Source organism: Sus scrofa, chromosome 1 (genome assembly GCF_054392235.1).
Source record: "Sus scrofa isolate SSC_HxYL_T2T_F1_AM1 chromosome 1, Sscrofa_HxYL_maternal_Yorkshire_Landrace_v2.0, whole genome shotgun sequence".
Lineage (NCBI taxonomy): Eukaryota > Metazoa > Chordata > Mammalia > Artiodactyla > Suidae > Sus > Sus scrofa.
In genome coordinates, this window is record NC_139383.1 from 231941061 (window position 1) to 231965057 (window position 23997).

Here is a 23997-nt window from a genome sequence, read left to right on the forward strand (position 1 = left end):
ACACAAAGAAATAAGCACCTACCCTGCATGTTAGACATGCAAATGATGAGAAACAAGAAAACATGGCAGCAAACTGGACAAGAACCCTGAAAAGGTTGAAATTATTCTGATAATTCTCACCAAGAACAGTTTGGCATATGGATATCTAAGAGCAGAGTCCTTACTGGCTCCTGAGCAACTTTTAGATACCATTTTATGAAAACAGATTGAGCCCTACTTCAGACCATTTGACACTAAACATGACGTTTGGATATGCATATTTTTTAAAAGCTCCTTCAGTAATTGTGGTGTACTCTGAGGATTGAAAGCATTATAAAAATAATCAAACGAAGAACATCTGAAGCCTATAAGTACCATGCAAAAACTGAGTTTGATTCCTTATAAAAAGGGATTGGAGGAATGAAAGGAGAATATTAATAGATTGTGAGCTCCATTTTTACTTTTTCTTGTTCAACTAATATGGACTTAGGACGTTTCTAATCACAGAAGGGATGGGTATTCTATTTTAAGGACTTGCTCTAGTCTCAAAGGGACTTACTATAAATAAGATGTAAGAACATTTCCTTCTGTGAGTTATACTGGTGCTAACATTTTGGGGAAAGGGTTTGCACAAATAAAGTCAGATCTATGGTTCTCTGAAAAGTACACCAGGGAATAGACAGAAGCACAGACATGCCCAAGGACCTCTGAAACACACCAGAGAGATGTGACCTTCACACAAGTGCTAAATGAACAGAACAGAGGGTGAGCAAGGACAGTTCCATGGAGCAGAGGGAATCTGGGTGGGGATTTATGAGAATGGGGTACCTAGGATCTGGAGCGACACAGAGGAGTTTTGGTGACAGGCTTTGTAAGGGCCACCATGGGGGGGGGGGGCAAGGATAGCTGGGGTGGGAGAGGGGAGGAGGGACATACAGTGAGAAAGAGGGAAGGCCTATAGTCCTGATGGCTGACTCTCTATCTCTGTTCTACCTAGGTTGATTACCTACCACAGTAACCTCATTCCCCCTCAGCAGTGATTGGTGTAGGAAAGGACATGTGACTCTGTTCTGGTCTGTGAGATGTAAGAAGACACTCTCTAGGTCACTTCTGGAAGAAGTTTCCTCAGTCTTAAAAGAGATACACACTGCCTAGTCTGGATGTGATGCTTGGCACTTCTGCAAGCCATTATGCCACCATGCACAGGAGGCACCAGCCGATGGTGACTAGCAGAGTGAAGTGACAGTAATAACCTGGGTTTGGGGAGAGCTCTCTCTGTGGCGCAATAGAAAGGAATCCAACTAGTATCCATGAAGATGCGGGTTCAATCCTTTGCCTCACTCAGTGGGTCAGGGACTCAAGTGTTGCCGTGAGCTGTGGTGTAGGTTGCAGACTTGGCTTGGCTCCCATGTTGCTGTGGCTGTGGTACAGGCCAGCAGCTGCAGCTCCCATTAGACCCCTAGCCTGGGAACTTCCATATGCCACAGGTGAGCCCTAAAAAAAAAAAAAAAAAAAGTAGTAATAACATGGGCTTTTGATACAACGGGGGCATTGAACCAAACTTAAAAGCTGCTCTCTGGATTTAAGTTATGAAAAAGATTATTATTATTTTTTTGTGTAAGGTGATCTGATTTGGGGTTTTCTTGGGTTTTTATTTGCACCTGAAACATATTCAAATATTTACAACAGAAAGATGAGTTGGAATGAATTCCTGAGGGCTCTTAGACCAGGTTCAGCCATATGGATTTTGCATTATGGGTAAAGAGAATTCATTAATTAGGAGTCTCATAAGAGTGGAATTATTGGTAGTAACCTGAATGGCAGGAAAAATAGCATTATAACTCTTATTACTTATTACTATCCATGAAATCTTTCATTCCCTAATTTTTCTTATGGGTCATGAGAAATTAATATTTTTTAACTTTCTTAGAGAAGTTAAAATTGGGCAGAAAATGGTATAGAAGCTCATAATATGTGGAGGGAAAAGCCCATTTTGCCTCAGCCTGTTTGCTTTGGCAGCTACAGAATTATTAAAAGCCCCATCCAAAATGGAAGGATTTGTGAGTTCCCTTTGTGGCTCAGCAGTTAACAAACCCAACAAGGATCCTTGAGGATGCGGGTTCAATCCCTGCCCTCGCTCAGTGGGTTGAGGATCTGGCGTTGCCGTGAGTTGTGGTATAGGTCGCAGATGTGGCTTGGATCCCACATTGCTGTGGCTGTGGTGTAGGCTGACAGCTGTAGCTCTGATTCGATCCCTAGCCTGGGAACTTCCATATGCCATGGGTGTGGCCCTAAAAAGGAAAAAAAGAAAAAAAAAAAGGAAGGATTTGTTTTGTGCCCTAAAGGTTGCCAAACCTGCATGTGAAAATAAAAGTTGTAAAACAACAACAAAAACCCAAGCTGCTTTATTTTACATGAAACCCCATCTGTACCAGTTATAGTACATGTAGCAAGTAATTATCTTCTCCATGATCCCAATAATTATCTTCTCTAACCAGTTTTAAAATATTTCCCATTCAACTTTCCTTTTGAGATTAACAATACAATTGCCAAACCACTGATTCCTTTAACCACTGATTCTCTTAGAACCCCCAGGGAAGGCATGGTTATCCAGACAAATAATTACATGCTGTGAGTGTATCTTCCCAGAGATCAAAGTCTTGGACTATGGAATTTCAGTAATATTTTTGGCCAAGAAAATCTAGAAAAGCTGGCTGCTATCTGATGTTAAAGGGAAACATGACTTCAACAGAAGTTCAATGCTACTTGCTAAGGCTGGACCAATGACTAACTAGTCATCCTAAATTGAGGGCCACATGTCCCCTCCTTTTCATTTAAATCTTTATCAAGTGACTATTAAGGTACTGGTCCTAGGGAGACAGGGATCAATGACATAGCCTTTGAACACATAAAACTTTCTTTGATGGAGGAAAGTTAATGTAACACACTCTTATTTAACTGTGTATTAAAGACTTATCTTATTATGTGAGCTGAGAGGCACGGAAACATAAAGGAACAGCAGATAACCCAAAATGGGATATAGGCAAGGGTTTTCAGAGGACATCACTCTTGAGGTGAGTTTTACAGATGAGTAAGTTGGTCCTGAAGGGGAGGATGGGTAGTCTTCCAAGAAGACATACAGCAGATACAAGAGCAAGAAGATGCCACAGGATGGGGTGTGTTTGAGGGAGTTGCAGGAAAGCAAATATGCAAGGGCTTTGTATGTTAAGCTAAGGAGTTTGGATTTTATTTTGAAAGCAGTGAGAGTCACTGAAGTCACCTGAGCTCCAAAGCCACAGAATAGGGTTAGTTCCTGGGAATTACTATTCTGGCTGATGGGAGGAAAATGACTTGGTGAGTGCAGGGGGAATGTGAGAGCAAGGAGACATCTTGGGAATCTTTGCATCATGTAAGTGTATTAGCAGTGAGGGACCAGAAGGGACAGATACAGAGCCTAGCATCGTGGGACGGCTGAGCTCAAAGGTACAGGTGAAGGTCCTCTGGGGGATAGCAAAGGATCTTGAATCTGGGGGTGGACCACCTTGGGAACCATGGGACTGTCACGGTAAGACTACTCAGGGGGAAGCCCCATAAATTCTGGGGTGCTAAAGAGGCCATAAAGCATCGCGTAGGCTGCATAACTTTGATAGATATTTCTGTTTGCTAAGCAGAGACTGAACTGTATATTTAACCAGTTTTAAACTCAACTTGTGAATTCAAGCCCTTTGTCTCAAGAGTAAAGTTAGAAAATATTTGCGGTGTGTAGGTGATGTTAACCCTGAACAGAAACTAGCAATAACAGTTATATATCCTCCTTGAACCGCTTATACCAAGACTTCTTTTCCACCAGCCAGTCATACTGTGACCCTGCCTTTTTGTTCAGAAATCCTCCACTAATCAGGTTTGACTAAGCTTCTGCAACCTCTTTCACGTCACTTATTCATCTTCCACCTAAACCTCATCTATGCTTTTGATTAATTACCTTTTTTCCTATCAATATCCCCACTGTTCTTAAAATAGACACTAGTATTCCACTGAGAGATGAGCTACTATACTGTTTAGCACAGGGTCTGAGATATTGAGGGCAGGAAGTAAGTTATTATTATTGTCTGCAGTTTACTGCACTTTCCTCTCCCTCAACATAGGCCTTGTGAATCCCTTAGCCCAGTTCCCTCCACTTTGTTACACCCATTCTCTCTATATAGGAATAGAAGGTATGGTGTATTCAACACATTTGCACTATAGATTGCAGCTCTGAAACACTGTAGCTGAGTGAGAATAGAGTAGTACTGTACCCAACCTTCACTAGGAGAAGGGAAAAGAATCGGGTAGCATTTGTTATTTATATTTCCTTCACAGACCAATGCATTTCCCCTCAGACTATGTGTTTGGATGTTTATAATTTGTTTGTGTATGATGTGCCTTATAGAAGGCACAAGGATAGTTAAGTTACTGAATCAGAAAATGTCATTGCTTTTCCTAGCAACTCATCTAAGCAAATGGTCACTGACTTTTTACAGCTTGTTTCTCTATTACATGTAGAAATATTTATTAACATTGTATTTCTGTTGCATGCGTGCAACCAAATTTGGCAGTTGTCAGGAAGGGTGGGGAAAGGGAAAGCAACTGGTGATACACTGTGGCTATTATCTTTTAATAGGTGAGCAAGCAACACCCACTCATTCCTTGGAAGTCAGAAAATAAGGCAATACCAACAGCCATCCAAAGCTACTCTCACCACATAAGGCCACATTTCATCAAATCTGAGATGTCACCATCACAGGATGGACAATATTTTATGTCACCCACTATGAAATCAAAAGTACTAAAGTGAGAAGGTGAAAAGAGGAGCCCACCATGAAGCTGAGGCACCAAAAAGCCACAGAGATGAGGCTGCCACACAGAAAGAGATGGCAATGAGACGCTGGAAGTGGGTGGAGCCAAGAAGGCCACTCCTGAGGATATGAACCACAGGCCAGAACTTGGGTGGGTTGCATCTTGAATTCCCACCACCAGTGTGGTCTAAACGCCTTCAGGCAGGGACTCATGCTTGGTCTCAGCTTGGTAGTGCCCCCGTGACTGGCAGAGGCAAACTCTCAGAAAGAAGTGACTCTCAAAGGCAACTGCATCCCAATTTAAAATATGTTAGTGCATAAAAATATGAGCACTGGGGAACAGAAATACAAGAACCCTCAGCCACTGTGAAGCCCATCCCAGGAATTACTAAGTCTGGAGCTGAGAATAAAAAAACCCAGGAAGAGGGCAGGATAGAAACCAAAGTTCAAAAAGCCATACAGGGATCCAGCAGGTAACCAACTGCAGGGAATGAAAGCACATGGAGACACAGGGAGGGCATCCAGGATTCTGAAGCCAGGAGCAGGTCTGGACCAGTGGGCTGGGCCTGGGGCTAAGTCTCTCTGCACCTGTTTTTCTGGCTTCAAGAGCCAGGACAGAACCTTTCTCAGCTTCAATTCCTTATTGACAAAATGCAGAAAATGGTTTCTCTAGAATTATTCAGGAAGTAGAACAAGAAACTGTATTTTAAAAGTGTTTCATATACTATTAAAAAACAACAACTAGGAGTTCCCGTTGTGGTTTAGAGGAAACGAATCTGACTAGTATCCATAAGAATGCAGGTTCAATCCCTGGCCTCGCTCAGCAGGTTAAGTGGGTTACCAAGAGCAGAGGTAGCAAAGAGATGGTGTTGCTATGGCTGTGGCTGCTGTGGCTGTGGTGTAGGCCAGTGGTTGTAGCTCCAATTTGATCCCTAGCCTGGGAACCTCCATATACCACAGGTGCAGCCCTAAAAGCCAAACCCTCCCCCCCCAAAAAAACCAAAAAATACCTGTGCCAGTAAAAATTATACTTATTACCTCCCCCCCCCCTTTTTTTTTTTTTGCTTTTTAGGGCTGCACCTGCAGCATATGGAAGTTTCCAGGCTAGGAGTCAAATCAGAGCTGCAACTGCCAGCTTACGCCACAGCCACAGCAACGCCAGGTCTGAGCCGTATCTGTGACCCACACCACTGCTCATGGCAATGCTAGATCCTTAACCCACTGAGCTAGGCCAGGGATTGAACCTGTGTCCTCATGGATACTAGTCAGGTTCATTACCACTGAGACACAATGGGAACTCCACACTTACTATACTTGACATAAATATTCTAAATGCTCCGTTAGTCAGATCTTGTGATTTTTATTTTTAATATAATTTTCATTTAGCAGAGAGATGTGCTTAAGTCAAGGACATGATAAATCCTTATTAAGTAAATAAAAACCTCTAACTTTGGCCCCAATCCTACTCAGCCCTAAATTCCTGAGGGCTGCCACCAAAAGCTAAAAACAGAAAGGGGAGAAAAGACAAATTCCTCCTCTAGTCCATAATGTGCTTATGCTTAAACAAGTAGACAGGTCCCATACAACCACCCTTGGTCTCCTTAAATCGCACCTACAACAAAACCAAGATACTAGCTGAAATGACATGTTTTTACAGCAACAGATTGAAGGAAGATTATAGGGGGCAACTTCACAAGGGATTCAAACAGGACAGAATAGGGGAACTTCAAAATGGGAAGGTTATTCCTAAATGTCCATTGACAGATGAATGGATTAAGATGTGGTACATATACACAACGGAAAATTAGTCATGAAAAAGAATGAAAGGCAGCAGCACAGGTACAACTAGGGATTCTCATACTAAGTGAAGTACATCAGAAAGAGAAAGACAATCACTATACAATATCACTTATATAAGAACTCTAAAATATGGCACAAATGAACCTATCTTCAAAACAGAAATAGACTCACAGACATAGAGAATAGATATGTGGTTGCCAAGGGGGAGTTGGGGGAGGGGACAGGGATGGACTGGAAGCTTGGGGTTGGCAGATGCAAACTATTACATTTAGAATGGATAAACAAAACATCCTACTGAATAATACAGGGAAATATATCCCATCTCCTGGGATAGATCATAATGGAAAATAATATGAAAAAAAGAATGCTATATATTTACATAGCACATATACATATATATGACTGAGTCACTTTGCTGTATAGCAGAAATTGGCACAACATTGTAAATCTACTCTAACAAAGAAAAAAAAAAGGAAGAAAAAAAATGGGAGTGTTCATTACTGGCAAAAAGAACTTGGCCATCACGAAAGAGCATCTTTGGCAGAGAGACCAATGTCTAGATCTCTTGCAATATCCTGGCATCTGCCTGTCAAGCTTATTAACAGAGATCAATAGGCAGTGCTTCCCAGGGCACACATTAGAACAGGGAGAGGAGAGAAGGTATCAGGCTAGGAGTAAGAATTTGGGGGTCAGAGATGAAGGCTTCCATTTCCAACCTGTGTGGTCCTGGGTATTCTAAAGGGACAATGTGGAGGAGGGGAAACAAGAGGGAAGGGAGACTTGAGTTTATCCAGGCTCTGTCCTCATTGATCATGTGATTCTGGACTTGCCCATAATATGAGGAGCAGGATAGGATGATTTGAGGCACAATCTGTCTCTCACATTTCATGATTTTAGATATTTAAGGATGGCAGTGGTTAATGATTCTCTATTGCCCACCCCACATTTTGGCTGGGAATAAGGAATGGACTCTAAAGAGAGAATAAATCAAATAAGTAAGAATGAATAAAGACAAAGATGGCTACATTGAACAGAAGGAATATGTTGGAAAGAGAAGGCACTGGGAAACAATACATAGAGAGCATAGGTGTACACATAGAGAACACAAGAAACCAAAGGGGTGGTCCAGAAAGTTGAATGAGATGTAGGGAAGTTTCTAAAGCAATTTAAGGATAAGCCTAAGAGGCCTGAGATGAAAATAATAATTTGGGGCAATTGAACTGAGTGATGGGAGAGAGGAGCAGTCGAGAAAGAGGGCCAAACTCTTGAGTCTCCAAATATACAGTGTCCCCCAAGCCAACCACCACAGGAGACTGATCTTTTATCTTCTTCTTTTCGGGGCTGCACCTATGGCACAGGGAAGTTCCCAGGCCAGGGGTCTATGCCACAGCCACAGCAACACCGGATCTGAGCCCATATCAATGACCTATGCCTAATGTGCCAGATTCTTCATCCACTGAGAGAGGCCAGGGATCTAATCTGCATTTTCACAGAGACAATGTCGGGTCCTAAATCTGCTGAGCTGCAATGGGAACTCTGAGACTGATCATTTTAAAGTTTTGGTCCATGTTTGACAGAATAGGCCTGAAACTTACCATCCTTTTTATTCCACATACTTGTTTGAGTAACTCTATTTCACTCTATTTCAGAATATTTCTACAGGAGCTATTTTGGTTAACAAATCAGGGAAAGGTAGAGACCTGTCTAAAATATTCATTTTTTAAAAGTGATTAAACAATTTTGAGTTTTAATCTTTTGTCCACATTCTGTACAGAAGCAGGTATATAGGAATATAGAACATTTAACAATGGGTAACTAATCAGAAGACTGAACACATGTTTCCTGAGGATGAAAAGAGAAAAGATAAACAAAAACATGGAGGCCTGAGATTTTCCCCAAAATAAACATTTTTTTTTCTGGGAAACTTGGATATAAGGTTTATTTTACCTCAGTCAGGCTGTCAGCCAGCATTTTTGTTGGACTCAGGTTCTTAAAGATTTAAATGTTTCCTATTCTCAAACTTTGGCTTACAGCTAAATACTTACTGGTTCTTATCTGGGGGCCCTACTTGATAAAAACTTGGGAAAATGTACTAAAAATATGTCTTAACAAATCTTTCTCACACAGTAGTGGTCTAGTTCCTTCTTGAGGAAATCTGCCTCTAATTACTAATCTGTAGGAATTTGTTACTGAAGAAGAAACACCCCTGTAGGCTTATGGGGTCTGTCCTAGTATTAACAGTCCTAATTGCTGAATACACTTTGAAGTACCTTTTAGACCACAGATTATCTTACAAATGCCAATTTCTTTGACATTTATGGTAGGTTGCATTGCTATTTTATAATTTATAATTAAGGAACAAAATAGTTAAATAGCTGGCTAAAGGACATAAAGAAAGTCCATGTCAAGACATAAGCTTTAAACTAAAGTCTATCTGGGTCACCTTCTACTTAGAGACAGGTTCTCTTTGGTGGTTTAGTGAGAAAGTTTTGTGTTGTTCTTTTAAGCTGCATTTTTACAATAGATACTAGTTCATTGTTGAGTGCACTTTTTAGGATACTTCTATGCAGCTCTCCAAGTATGCAGCTTTCTCAATTCATTTGAAATTTAAGTAATCATTTATGCATTTATCATTTGCTCCCACTGGATTTTAAGCTTCTTCTGGGGCAGGACCCAAGCCTTATTTATCCTTGAAGCCTTTCACCATACCTACAGTGGTGCCCCATCATAGAGCTGGAGAGGGGCATGAAGTGATGAGGTACACGGCTTTTTTTTTGCTCAAAGGGAACTCTTTCATAGAAACTGAAAACACAAGTCATCAATTCCAAATTAACTTCATCAGATTTCTCGAACTTGTCTATTGACCCATATCAGACTACTCCCTTATTCCCTTCTTCTTTCCATCCCTTGTAAAGTGCCAAGACACAAAAGCTCTAGAAGCAAACTGTGTCATAAAAAATATGCTCGGAGTTCCCATCGTGGCTCAGTGGTTAACGAATCTGACTAGGAACCATGAGGTTGCAGGTTTGATCCCTGCCCTTGCTCAGTGGGTTAAGGATCTGGCGTTGCCGTGAGCTGTGGTGTAGGTTGCAGACATGACTCGGATCCTGCATTGCTGTGGCTCTGGCGTAGGCCAGCAGCTACAGCTCCAATTCGACCCCTAGCCTGGGAACATCCACATGCTGTGGGAGTGGCCCAAGAAATGGCAAAAAGACAAAAAAAAAAAAAAAAAAAAAAAAAAAGCTCAATCTGTAAGCTTAAGGAAGGGATGAAAATGATTTTAATGAAAAACACTTCATACATATTTTTAAAAAGGAAAATGAGAAAATTTCAATTTTGAATATCATGATTCAGCATTTCTCTGAACATCATGCAGGATTTGCATTCTCTCTCTCCCTTTCCTAATAAGCAGCTTATGTACAGGCCACCAAGGATGTAGAGCAGTACAGAAGCCCAAAGACGCCCGTTACACAGTCTGAGCTCTGTCAACAAGAATCTATGAAAAAATAAGCATTTGTACTTGGGCAAACCACTTAGCTTTTTATAAAAATATTTTTTTTTTCTTAAGTCAAAGAACTATTAAGGAAATCAGTACTTCAATCTACATGATGATTCAAAACATGAAATTTTATATAGAATTGTATAGCTGCATAATGAGGATGAGTAGGAGGAGAGGTTTTTACCACTAAGATGTTACTGTCCAAAACTAACTATTCAAAAAAACTCAAACTAGGAACTTACTTCTCATACTAAGTGAAGTAAGTCAGAAAGAAAAAGACAAATAGCATATGATATCACTTATATCTGGAAACTAATATATGGCACAAATGAACCATATATTAAAAAAAACAACAACAAAAAAAACCTCGAGGACATGGAGAACAGACTTGTGGTTGCCAAGGGGGAGGGCGAGGGCTAGGGAGAGGGATGGGCTGGGAGTTTGGGGTGGGTAGATGCAAACAACTGCATTTGGAGTGGATAAGCAATGAGATTCTGCTGTATAGGACAAGGAACTGTATCTAGCCACTTGTGGTGGAACATGATGGAGGATAATGTGAGAAAAAGAAAGTGTGACTGGGTCACTTTGCTGTTCTGAAATTGACAGAACATTGTAAATCAACAGTAATAATTTTTTTTTTAATTGGGGGAAATGGGTTTTGGACAAATAATTTCATGACAGTAAAAAAAAAAAAAAAAAGGCTGATAGACTCCATGGGAACATGGATTTACACTTGGTTTGCTCAAATGTGTAAGTGACAGAGCTTAAGTAATCATGAAGAGCCCCTGGGGTCTGCTAAACTCTCAGACACAGGGCTTTGAGGCTAGGAGTCCTGAGTTTAATTCTCAGCTCCAGCACTAATTGGTGTGGGACTTTGGTCAGCTAATTTAATCTCCCCGAGGTTTCCTTATCTGCAAGAGAGACTACAAAACACACCATGCAAGTTGATGCTATAACGTGAACTCGTACACACAGCACCAAGCACACAGGGGATGTTAGTAGAGACTTGCACACAAGCAGAAGCATTTATAACACCATGTGGTAAATGGAAGTCTACCCCTCTGCATTCTGGGCTATGTATAAGCTCCTGGACAGCAAGCATCTGGGGACCTAGTCTAGCTCCCCATTCAGGAGACAGTGATTCTATAGGTCTGGGGTAAGACCCAGTCAAGTGTATTTAAAAAACAAACATTAGAAGATTCTAATGATGTACAGCCAAGGTTTAGACACACTAACCTAATCCAATATGGTAATCCCTGTGCTCCTTAGAACTAAAGAGGCAAGTTGTTAACAAGTCTGTTCACGTTTCCCTTCTGGTGAGGGGGAACAATCAATAAATTAGGCTACTTTTTACTGGGTACAGCATTGTGCAAAGCCCTGTTACATGTGCTAAGATGATTCCATGGATGCTATGCATGACTGGGAAAAGATAAAACCACCTGGAAAACCTCTTCCAGAAATCTTTCTAATCTTCTCTTGCAGACTCTCCCTCCAAACAGTTAAGAAGCTCCAACACTGGCTGCAGGAGCTTTGGAATGTTCAAAAAGCAAATGAACCCAACAGTTTTTAGCTGTAATTTGCCTGTCTTATCCGAGAGAGCTTGTCATTTATTCTCATCATAGGTTTCCTAAGGCATTTTTGGGAATTTGTTCTCGTATTCTTGTTCTCTATCTCTTTCCACAAGAGGCTTAAGCAACACCAGAGGTCCCCAGACAAGTCAAAGAGATCTGCACAGCATTTGGGTTCCTTCATCCCTCCACCTGAGCTGTATCCTCTCTGCTGCCAAGGGTACAGCCTGCATGTTAGGGTCAACAGCAAGACGCCACAATAGGTCGGAGAGTGAGCAGGCAGGTCTGGAAAGCGGGATTTGAGCTATACTTGTGTTAGTCTCTGCTAACACGGAGAAGGCAATCCATGCTCGTAAAGAAAGAAATGTAAAGAGGAAATCAACACTGGCTGGAGGATGTCAGTGGGAAAGGAAGCAATAGATTATCATGGAGTTCCAGATTTTCATCCCAGGTTCCGTGAAGATTTAAGAATAGCGTAGATTCACCAGCATGAACTGATTTGGGCTTAAGGCTTTGAGACTTCTCTCTCTCTCTTTTTTTTTTTCCCCAATAATGGACCACATGCCTAAAAAAGCCCCTGTGTGGACTGATATTCTTTTTTGATGTGTTGGCTTAAGAATCTCCATACTTATCAGGTCAGTATGGCACTCAACCCTGACTCAAGCACAAATGAGGGCTTTTCTCAATACTGGTTTGACTACAGTCACTACTTCATAAAACTCACATATAATGATCTGATTTTGGCAGAGCTAATATAAATGGTTCAAAATTATTAATTTACCTTTGATCACACTTAATATCCATTCAGCCTGCTAACATATTACCTGGTAGCCATTAACTGTTCAATTACTCTTACCAGGTAAGGCCCCAAAGTAAAATTCTTAGCTAAATACATCAGTTTCCCCAAAGGGTAAACATGGATTTTAGATAAGGAGCCTGAAAACCAAGGAAAGGCAATTAAATAACTTTGATTTCTGGTAGTGAGCATTCTGAAAACATTTCAGTCCTTAAATGAAAATTTAGATAGGCCCAAAGGAAGAAAACAAATCAGAGAATTTGACCTAAGAATATTAACCCTGATAAATCAAATGATTACCACTTTCCAATTTGGAATAAGATCAATTCAATCAACAAACTGGTACCTTATATTCAGGTCAAGAGTAAAACTGTCAACTGAAGTCAACTTTAGGCAACTGAAGCTGTCTGAAGTCACTGAAAATGGAAATACCACTTTTTATTCCTTCAAACTTTATATTGCTGATTGTACTCTATCCCAACATTTTCAAAATTAAAATTTTTTCCCCTTTTCTTACAAAGTATTACCAATTTCTCATATTGACCTATGAAATTAGGTTTTAGGTGATGGGTTGTTAAAGCGTTAATGTCCCATTCCAAGGAAGGGTGGGAAAGAAAAGGATGTGGTTAATTACACTGAGTAACATGGAATAAGAGCATTTCAGAAGATACCAGTGGCTGAACAAAGTCTTGTGGCTTGCCTCGACCTGAACTAGACAACTGAGAATGTAACAAAAGAATTTAAACTAGTTAAATAAACTTGAAGCAACACTTCCACCTGAGGAAAATCTAGATTTTAAAGTATTTTTAAATCGCAGAAAATTACTAATATTTTAATTAACTTTAACATTTTTATATGGGAATATATTATATATAACCCCCCTGAAAATTACAGTAATGCTAACTTGAGGAAATCTGTGTTCTGTAATCTGTATGCACCTAACAATTTGAAGGCAAAATTACATGTGGATCACCAAATATCTTTATTTACTCTATCCCTAGCTGAATGCTAGAAAGATATTATGATTATAGAGCTAGAAAGCTTTTATGATTATATATCATGCAATTCTAAAAAGAATAGCATATTTAGCTCTTCTGATCTTATGTCAGGTTTTCTCTGTGTAAATATTTACACATTTTCAAAGGTTAAAGCAACTGGACCAACCCAAATCTGATGCTATGCAAAGGGTAAATTACCTATAGCATCTATCCGGAGGAAGAAGTTGCTAGGATACCAGTTCACTTTGAAGCCACAGCTTTGGTTTCATTCTACCTGTTCTTTCCTGCCTCACTTTCCACTCAACTAGGTAAAGATTAAACATTGAGATATCTCTAAGTACTGTACAGCTTGAAAAGTAACACATTCTTGAGCCTACAAGATACCTACCCCAAGCCCTGCAATCTCTCTTACTCCTTTAAGACAAGTATGGTTTCTGAAGAAAGAACAGAAGATTCTGCCCTATGAGGGGGCTTTTAAATAACCTATGTGCTTCATTTTTTTTAGTTTTTTTGTCTTTTGTCTTTTTAGGGCCACACCAGCAGCATATGGAGGTTCCCAGGCTAGGGGTCAAATTGGAGCTGTAGCTGCCGACCTATACCACAGCCACAGCAACGCAGGATCTGAGCTGAGTCTTAGACCTACACCACAGCTCACAGCAAAGCCGGATCCTTAACCCACTGAGAGAGGCCAGGGATCGAATCCGCAACCTCATAGTTCCTAGTCAGATTTGTTTCCACTGCGCCACGACAGGAACTCCTATCCTGTGCTTCTTTAAAAAGAGTGGTTTTTACTAGAGTTGGTGCAGAATTAGACAAATAGGTCAACGGTTGAGAGGAGATAGATGAAAACAGATTTATATACATATGGAAATATATAAGATGAAAAAGTAACCTTTAAAATCAGTAAGTAGGGAGTTCCCATGGTGGCTCAGTGGTTAACAAACCCAACTAGTATCCATGAGGACACAGGTTCCAACCCTGGCCTTGCTCAGTGGTGGGTTAAAGATCCAGCGTTGCTGTGAGCTATGGTGTAGATTGTAGACTTGGCTCAGGATCCCCAGTTGCTGTGGCTGTGGCATAGGCCAGCAGCTATAGCTCCAATTGGACCCCTAGCTTGGGAACCTCCACATGCCATGGGTGCAGCCCTAAAATGACAAAAAAAAAAAAAAAAAAAAATTAAAATCAGTAAGTAAAACAAAGACTTCAACAAGTTTTGCTATCATAATTGGCCATATATTTAGAAAAAAAATATATCTAACAAAGAAATCCATATGGATTTAAAAAGAAAAAAAAAAAAAAAAACAAAAAAACAAAAAACAGAGTGGCTTGTGCTTAGTTTCAGCATGTAGTGTTTTCTCCTAAGGGTGCTGTGGATTTTCATCAACAGATAGAATATAAGTTTAGAAAATGTTAAATCTCCATTTAAAAACATTTTCTTAATCCTCAAGGTATCCAAATAAGCAAAGTTTAGCCATTAATTCCCTACTTTTCTCTTCCAGCAAGTTAATCCTGTTTTAAGGTTGCAGGTAAGTTTGTTCAAACTACTAGAAGCAGCAGATTGCACTTGGGATAATAGGGTGGAGCCAGTTTTGCCTTGGGACAGGCAGGAGATATTAGGAGCCAGAAGAGAAAAGTTCCTCCCCACCCAGCATGCACAAGCTTTGCTATGGAATCAAAGCATCTCTTCCCAGGTGACAAATGTGAGTGTTATGGTTGGAGATTTTTTAAAAATTGAGCAAACTCTCTTACTCATTTAAAAAATTATTTCATGGATGTGAATAAGTCAATTAGGTATCTAAGAGTGAACATGTTTTTTAAAAACTGCAGTATTTGCTTTAAAATTATGTACTTTGTGAATCAATTATGATAAAAGATTTTTTAAATTATGTCCTCATAAATATTCTGACAATGAGACAATATTCCTTTCTTGCATTAAAAATGTAATTTGGAACTGCGAACACTCTATCTTTGTCAATGAATGCCAGCTTTTCACCACATGGGGTCTAGATCTAATTTATTCTTGGAAATATTGTTCTTAATCCAAAGGAAGCTAAACTCTACCGGTAGTATTAGCAGCAATAATCTTCAGGATGAAGTCTTGTGTGCAGGGTGGATAAAAGGAAGCAGGTGGACCAAAGGTATTTCTTTGGTAACTGCCCACCATCCAGAGGGTGGTTCCACAAATGTGTTGACTGACAACAACCAAGGATTCATTTCTTCCTCCAGTCTGCCCACACCCTCTTTCTGTAAGATAGTTCGGTCTATAAATATGCGTTTTCTTTTTGACAAAAGTGATAAGCCTTAAGTGGAGCCTACTCTTGAGAGAAACCTGAGCAGGAAAGAGGAAAACAAAACAAGAAATTCAAAGTGGGTATAGGTGTGTGTCAGGAACTGGCCCACTGATCTGGGTTTCTGCCAAAGAAGATAGGTGCGGAGCGTCACCCTATCTGCCTAAATTGACGGTGGGAAAAATTCAGCCCGGAAAGCAATTTCTCCTACCAGCCCATTTTGCAAATGCCTCCTCCCACAGCCAGATAAAAGAAGAGTAGCTGGCTCCTTATCACCATCAAGTAGCTGTAAAGGTGATACTACTGGGCTCTTCCTGCCAGGCGGGCTTCCGGCCAAGAGCAAAAGTCAGAGATATACTCGGGTAAGGAAGAGCTGCTGTTTTTAAAAAAAAGTCAGTAAGAAAGGAAAACCAGAATATTTGCAATCCTTCATTCCTTTTTCTTTTCCTCCAACTGATCCCATTTTCCTTTTGAAAACAAAAGACATGTCTGGTTTTGAAATATAAATGTTTAGCACAAGGCCAACAAGTGGCAGTTGTTGAATACACATTGTTAAATAAAGCCAGTGAAAATGATGTTGGGCCACAGTAAAATAACTTTAAATATAGCTCAAAGATATCATCAACTCTTTATCATACTTTATTAGTCATTATAGTATATTCTGCACAAGAATGAAAAAAAAAAAACAACACCTGACTGACCCACTATTCATTTATAATACTATATTTTGAAAAAGTACAAAAGAACTACTCTCCCTCAGAATATTAAGATCTTCTAAGGTAGGAACTGTATTTTTAGGCAGGTGGTAGATTATATTACTGCTTACCAAAATTTCCCTCCCTTTCCTAAGAGGGAGTTACAGACCACGTCCCATGCTAAACTCAAGTGTGGCCATAGAATTTGGTTTGGGCAATGACAACATATCACTTCCAGAAGGAAGACTGAAGAGATAGCACAGAATTTTACCTTTCTCTCTTATCCTCTTTTGCTCTGAGAAGTAGCAATGATGCAGACAGGCTGTTGCATTAAAAGGTGAAGGTCAACACAGAGCAGAGCTACAGCTGACCTACAAGGGACATGTAGAACAACTGAGAAATCAATCCTTGTTTTGAAAACCACTGAGATTTGGGGTCCTGTAGTATAAATGCTATCTTAAGTGATAGAGTATCTTACCTAGGGACCTAATAAAGCTTGAGTGGATGTTTGGATAGATGAATGATGATAGGAAGTATTCAGAAATTCACTGGTGAAATTTAGCAGGTATCAACTGAATATAATCAAATATTTCTTTAGAGGGTATGGAGCCAAGCAACTTTTAGGTTAAATGACAGTTCAGAGAAATAGCAAGCAAAATAAAGGTTTTGTACATTAAAATAAAGACCTGAGTTACACAATTTGATAGCAACTTAATCAGGTTCTCAAATGTCTACTCTTAACAACCAGCACAAAACCTGCCATCTTCAATCCAGTTGCTCCAGACTATAACTAGCCTCTGAGGAGTCACTGAAGTGATTACCAAAATAGCTTCTCTGTAGGCCTTATGGATACACATCTTATAACAAAGTAGTTCTAGGTATTAGACCAAAGTTAAAATCCTAGTAACCCAAATAAGTTCTCAAGATTACCTAAAAGTTAAAATTCCATCTTGTTGATTGATATCCTTTATCATTAAATAGCATTTCTTAATTGAGCTTCAGTAAGGGGTATGTTTCCAGGCTGATGCTGGATGGGTGCAGAAAAGTCCCAGCTGGTCCTTAATAGGGGAGACTTCCTTTAGGCTTTTGTGGCTTAAGAGACTTGTCTGGGTGGGCAAATGCCACTGACTCAGGTGCAGAGCATATGTCATCAGGTGGCATCACCTCTGGACTTTGGCACACAAGGACCAGAAGTAGTCCAGCATCCTTCCACCTGGATTCAGCACCTGTTGTCCCTCTTCTATCTTTCATCACCCATGAATCTTTTGTTGGATCAGATGCCACTTGGGATCCCCTCTTCTATCTTTAGACATCAAAGGGAAGACATAACATATGCTCCTAATGTCTTAGACATACTTCATGGTGACCCAACCTATATACAGAAGCTGATGTTAATTGTACTGATGCAGAGACCAACCAGGGAAAGTAAACTGGGAACACAAACACTAACCAAATCTTTACCAAGAGGATACACTATGGACTGGCCCTGTGCTCCATACCAAGAGGACAAACAGGAATCCTAGAGTCCATAACTTAAGATCAAGTGGATTTCTTAGTGTAGTTGACGAAAAAAAGAAAAAGAGAAAGAAACAAAATGACTCCTTTTCTTCTCACCTAGCACAATTTAGAAATGAATTGCAGGAGTTCCAGTCGTGGCTCAGTGGTTAACGAACCAGACTAGCATCCATGAGGATGCAGGTTCGATCCCTGGCCCCACTCAGTGGGTTAAGGAGCTGTGAGCTGCAGTATAGATCGAAGACCTGGCGGCTGGGATCTGGCATTGCTGTGGCTGTGGCGCAGGCCAGCAGCTGCAGTTCTGATTTGAACCCAAGCCTGGGAAACTTCCATATGCCATGGTTGTGGTGCTAAAAAGACAGACAGACAGACAGACAGAAAAATGAATAGCATGTGGGTCCACAAATCATAACTCAGGGGCGGGTAGAATCAGTAAAGGTTAGAGAACATAGGCTCCTCCCACCCAATGAAATGGTTAAGGGAGGGAAAAAGGGAAGTCTAGCAAAAAGGAAGAAAATATGATGCCAGAAGGACTAAAATGGCAAAGCATACAATTCATCCCCAAACTACTTGTATATTAACAGTTTCACTTAAAATGCAAACAAAAGGCTCTTTATAGTTTTCAAGAAAATGACACTAAAAGTCACACATGTAAAAAAACTATTGCAACTTTAAAAGGGGGAGGGGGAAGCAGGGTGGAGGAGAATGAACTATCTGTATGATGTGTAGGTTAAACAGAAAGACAGTTAAGGAGTCCAGGAAAAAGTATAGGATGAGGCTATACAAAAAGTATACCATAAAATTACATATGTACAATTTTACACTATGTAAAACTTACGTTTATGTAGAATTAATCAGAATCACAACCCATGAATAAATGCAAATAATTAAAAGTTTAAAGTAACAGGGTTGTGATTTTTTTTAAAATATGAAGTTATTAATACACATTTATTTAAAAGATTATGCCCAATACATTCCACAAGTTCCTTTACTTACACCAAAACCTCTAATCCAGCAGTTCTCAACTCAGGGTAATACCTACCTCCCCTCCTTGGCCGCCTTAAGGAGGCACATAGGAATTTGTGTCACAATGACTGAGGGTCATTTTTTGTGTTTCGTGGACAAAGGCCAGGGATGCACACAGGAAAGCTGCATGCAATGAAGAGCTGCCCTACTCACAACACCAGCAGCACTGCCGTCAATAAAATGCCAGTAGGAATAGGACAAAGATCCATTTTTTAAAGATCTCTCAAGTGCTACCCAAGACATATCATAAAAATCCTAAAATTCAACCATTAAGATTTTAAAATAAATCTAATTTTCTCACTAAAAAAACAAACAAAAAAACTCTCAAAAAGAATGTAGTCTCTCTTCAAAGATGGAAATAGGCAAAAAATTTTACATAAATAGGAAAAAATTAAATCACCTTTTTTCCCGAGAGAGATTACATTGCTTTGATGCTAGAAATGATAACTGAGCAAATACTGAAGGTCTAAAAATTATCCCCACTTATTAAACACATTTTTGTACCTTATCAGTTCACTATTACCCCTCAGCTGGTCCAGGACCACTGTTAGTCACTACTGTCCATTTGTTTCTTGTGAAAAGTGCCTGTTCAGTGCCACCCAGACATACGTGCAGCTACTAAGGACAGTGCCTTCTCTCTGGTCCCAAAGAAAAGGAGAGGAGGAAATGGAAAAGCCACTCTTTCATGTGAGATATAGAAATACAATCCTGCATGTTCAATTAAATGGTTTTCCTACTTTTCTGCATGTTCAGTACTTAAAAGACATGAGCTCACATTTAACTTTCCAAAAGGCTGCTGATACTGCCATCTAGTGAATGCAGTCCTTTTTATACCAGAATGACGAAAAATATAAGTGGTCATGGGCCTATCATTTCTAAGGTAGAGTTCAGGGAATATTTGTCCTGTTATAATCTCACTGGTAGTATCACTTATTTCACATTTTAGAAAGAGAGAAAAAGATACTAAAATAAAGTTCATGGTCTATGTATTATTCTTTGCATCATCAGCACAGCAGGGGCATACAAGCAAACTCTACTTGCCTGTCTAGCATGGAAGCCCTGCTCTGCTTCCAGCAATGACGGTTAGGGCTGTACTTGGAATCAGCATGTTGTTGACAGCACAGCCCTTTGTCCCTGTGTGGTGAGTACTTATGCTTTCCCTGAGTGACTAGCTTATTGAATCTTAAAGACCTTGTGAACTGTGGATCTGGTCACAATTCTCTCTTTGCCTTGGCTACTAGAGAGCATGAAGCTAAATCAGTGGCTTATTTCCAGTGTCTTTACAAGCCCTGACACCATACATGCTCTATCTTCACTTCTCATTTCCTCTTCTGGCTCTCTCCCCCTCTCCCAATATCCTCACCCACTGATTATTAATTTTACTCTGCATACCCATTTAAGTCATCATAAATGTTTTTCTGAAAGACTGGGTACCTACAAGCAAAACCCATTCCTATCATTTGCTGTGTGTATGATGCCACTACTGGGGCCCTGATCACATAACCATAAGCATATGGAAGGCAAGTGTCACAGGCCATGGCGATTCCTGCCTTGTATGACTCTTGGGTTCCCCTTTCCACTCATTAACTCATGCGAAGCATAGCTGATGGTCAAAAGTAGGGTTCAGAAATATTTCTCACTTATAATCACTGTCTTCTTCACATTCTAGTATGGCCTTATAAGATGTCATGAAGGTTAAATTCATCCTTAGGATATCATGTTAAAGTCCTGCAGCTTCTTCAACTGAAGATCCTGCTTTTTTCATTTTCAAGCTGACAAATCCACGGGGTCTTGTTGGCCACAGGTCTTATGGCCTGTCCCATTTCTAAATAAGTGGTCCATGTAGTCCAAATTATAAAAATTTTTCATATAACAGGTTTTCTTTAAAAAAATAAAGTCTTATTCAAAGGCAGAATAGAAACTCTTACAGCAACAGGCATGAAGACAACAATACTGAAATCCCAAAGGCTTTCCCTTTTCCCTCCAGAAACACATGGGCCAATGCTGGATACCTCCTCACCACTTTAGCACACATCACGCTTATCTGATAAGTCCTGCCTACACTGAACTGAATTCAGTCAGTGCCGCTGAGATAATGACGCCAACAGAGAGTTCATCACTGGGACACCTCAGACTTCGTATCAAAATTCCCTTTCTTATCTCTAGTAATTAGCTATTTTTTTTAAAATATAGACTATAAAAATTATATTCTCTGAGTTCCCTGGTAGCCTAACAAGTTAAGGATCTGGCATTGCCTACTGCTATGGTTCGGGTTGTGGCTAGGGCGGGAATTCAATCTCTGGCCCAGGAACTTCCACATGCTGCAGACATGGCCAAAAAAAAAAAAAAAAATTATATTCTCAATCCTATTCCTACGAGTCACGATATCTGGTTCTATATTTTCTCCAAAACTTCCAAAAGTACGAAATAACTAATATTTTCCAATTAGCAAAACAGAGGGTAGAAAGTGTGGGTGGGTGGTGTGGGAGGCATTACAGAGAATATGTTTATGATTATGCAAATAAAAGCTGATTTTATTTTAAAACATTGCATTTTATATGCAATGCACAGGCATGTGCATACAAAATTTGATGGTCAAGGTGATGAAGATAACTGAAAAATAAATTATCAAAAAATGCCTGGGACAATAAACAATGGTATCGTCTAATCTAAAGATCAGAGAATTAGTACTCAAGGTTCTGAACTTCAGACACACTCCTATCTAATGAGATAGACACTCTTTTATTAAAAAGTGAAGGGAAGCACAATTCCCCGGTAGCTTCTTTGGAATTCGGCTTCTTTGTAGGGAGCAAATACTAAGATGTGGCTGACAGACAGAGGAAATAGGCCTCATAATTTTTATTTAAATTTCAGTCATCACTTGAGGCCTCCACCTCTCCCCACCTATGTCTGAGGCAGAATCCTGGAGATAAATCTAGACATCCAGTTTTACAAACAGAGTCAGTGAGGAACCTGGCCCAGAAAGCAGGACTCTCCATTCAGTGAGACAACTATCTGTGACTTACTAAAAGATTACTTCGTTTGCCAATTGTTTTTACAGGTAAGAAGCTTAGATTGGGCACAATACTAGCAAATGGAATGCTGGGGACTGACACCTAGCATCACCAAAGGCCAAAAACCACGTGCACATCAGGCCAAACTCTTCTATGGGAGTGAGGATGGAGACAGGACTGGGAGGCAGAGTGATATGGTAACCTAATTATACTCAGGCCAGAGAAGCAAAGTGAGCACATACAGGACACCAAAGACATCTTTCAGGGAAAAATAATTCAAATTAATTTAAGGAAACAACCAAATGGGAGAATACCACTGCATTATTCTTTTACGGGTTCATGGGAGAAATTAATAGTTCTGCAAAGACTGGTCTTATGTATTAGCTAATTTCCCTTTGCTCAGCCAAAATTCCCAGAAAAGTGGGAAAGACCACCAACCTGAGTTCTGCTTAGGGTCTAGAAGATGAAATCCAATAGATACTCAGGTCACAGACATGCAGCCAAAAGCCCTTCCTTTAGCACCCCTGAACTGTCTCCACTGGCCTTCCTGGCTTTCTGAGCCTAGTCAACACTCTAGGGCCTGGAGTACACAAGTCCTCTTTTATCTACAAGGATTCCTCAATGACCCTTAAACTCAGGAAAGCTGGGGCCTGCTGGTTCCAGTCCCTTCTTGATCAGAGTCAAGGGGGCATGGACATCACTTAACATGACCTGATACAGGAGACTGCACTTTGCCACACCAGCTGCTCCAGCAAACCAACACTGAATACCTCCTCTACATTTGTCCAAAGAAGGAAATGCTTGTATTCCAGTTTTCACATCATACAACTAAACCAGTACTTTATTTTTTTAAACTACACAGTACACCATCACCAATTCTATATCATTCCACTCATTACAATTATCCTTCCTCGTTCTATACCACCTCGGCTTAAGGGCCCATGTGGAGAGAAGGACAGGTGCCACAGAGAATTTGTATTTAATATACTTCTATATCACCCTTATTAAGATGATCATGTATTATTTTTAAAATCTAAAAAGTCTTTGATAAATACAAACTCTTTCACCAAATCAAAACATGTTTATTATTATTGTGAATTTATCCCAATATTTTGACCTCATTATTTTTGTGAATTTATCCCAAAGAAATAACTTATTATTTCGATTATTTAGAAGATTTCACTGCAATGATGTCCAGAGTAGCAAAGAATTACACACAATCTTCATTTCTTAACTTTAGCAAGATGGTTTATAGATCATGGTACATTAATGTGATTAAATATTATTTATCATTATAATTATAAAGCCTTTGTAAATAAATGGAAACTGTAACAACTTATTCAAAAGTAGTATCTCTAATAAATTACATAACTAAAATGCCAACTAAAATATGTAGGAAAGATGAAAATGTGTTATGTTAGAGTGGTAGAATTTACATGCAGTTGTTTTTTTGTTGTTGTTGTTGTTTTTAATTTTTTTATTTTCCCACTGTACAGCAAGGGGGTCAGGTTATCCTTACATGTATACATTACAATTACATCAGTTGTTTATTTTTTAACAAATAAATATAATATACTTACTAACGAGTGGTTGAAGGAAAATTAATTTTGCCACATTTCCAAACTAAGATTCTGACCTACCTCTCCTTTACTTAGAGTTAACTTTATTGGAATTTATAAATGTTCCTGTATTTTACTGATGTTCATTAAAGGAGATGAAAGGAGATCAATGGGTTAAAAGGTAAAATATGGTAGCAGGATCAAGGTCTACTGGATCTGTTTTAAAAGGACTTAAGGTAGCAAGCAAAAGGTTAAGGAATTCCTCAAGAATTTACAATGACCCTTAAACCCAGGAAAGCTGGGGCCTGCTGGTTCCAGCCCCATCTTGATCAGAGTCAAGGGGGCATGGACATCACTTAACATGACCTGACACAGGAGACTGCATTTTGTCCATGTAACATATAAGCCATAAACCTATCAAAGTA

The 23997-nt window shown here is 39.7% G+C and overlaps 1 protein-coding gene across 36 annotated transcripts in view; it reads right to left on the bottom strand.

The window, feature by feature from the left end:
• The window catches only part of KANK1 (KN motif and ankyrin repeat domains 1), a 204038-nt gene that overhangs the window by 85956 nt on the left and 94085 nt on the right, over positions 1–23997 (bottom strand). For 6 of the 36 annotated variants that reach the window (XM_084987198.1, XM_084987144.1, XM_084987067.1 and 3 more), the window contains one exon: positions 16730–16829. The exons of the other annotated variants lie outside the window; for them this stretch is intronic. The gene's annotated coding sequence lies outside the window, so the exon portion shown is untranslated. The remainder of the gene's footprint in view (positions 1–16729; positions 16830–23997) is intronic. 36 annotated transcript variants of the gene reach the window in all.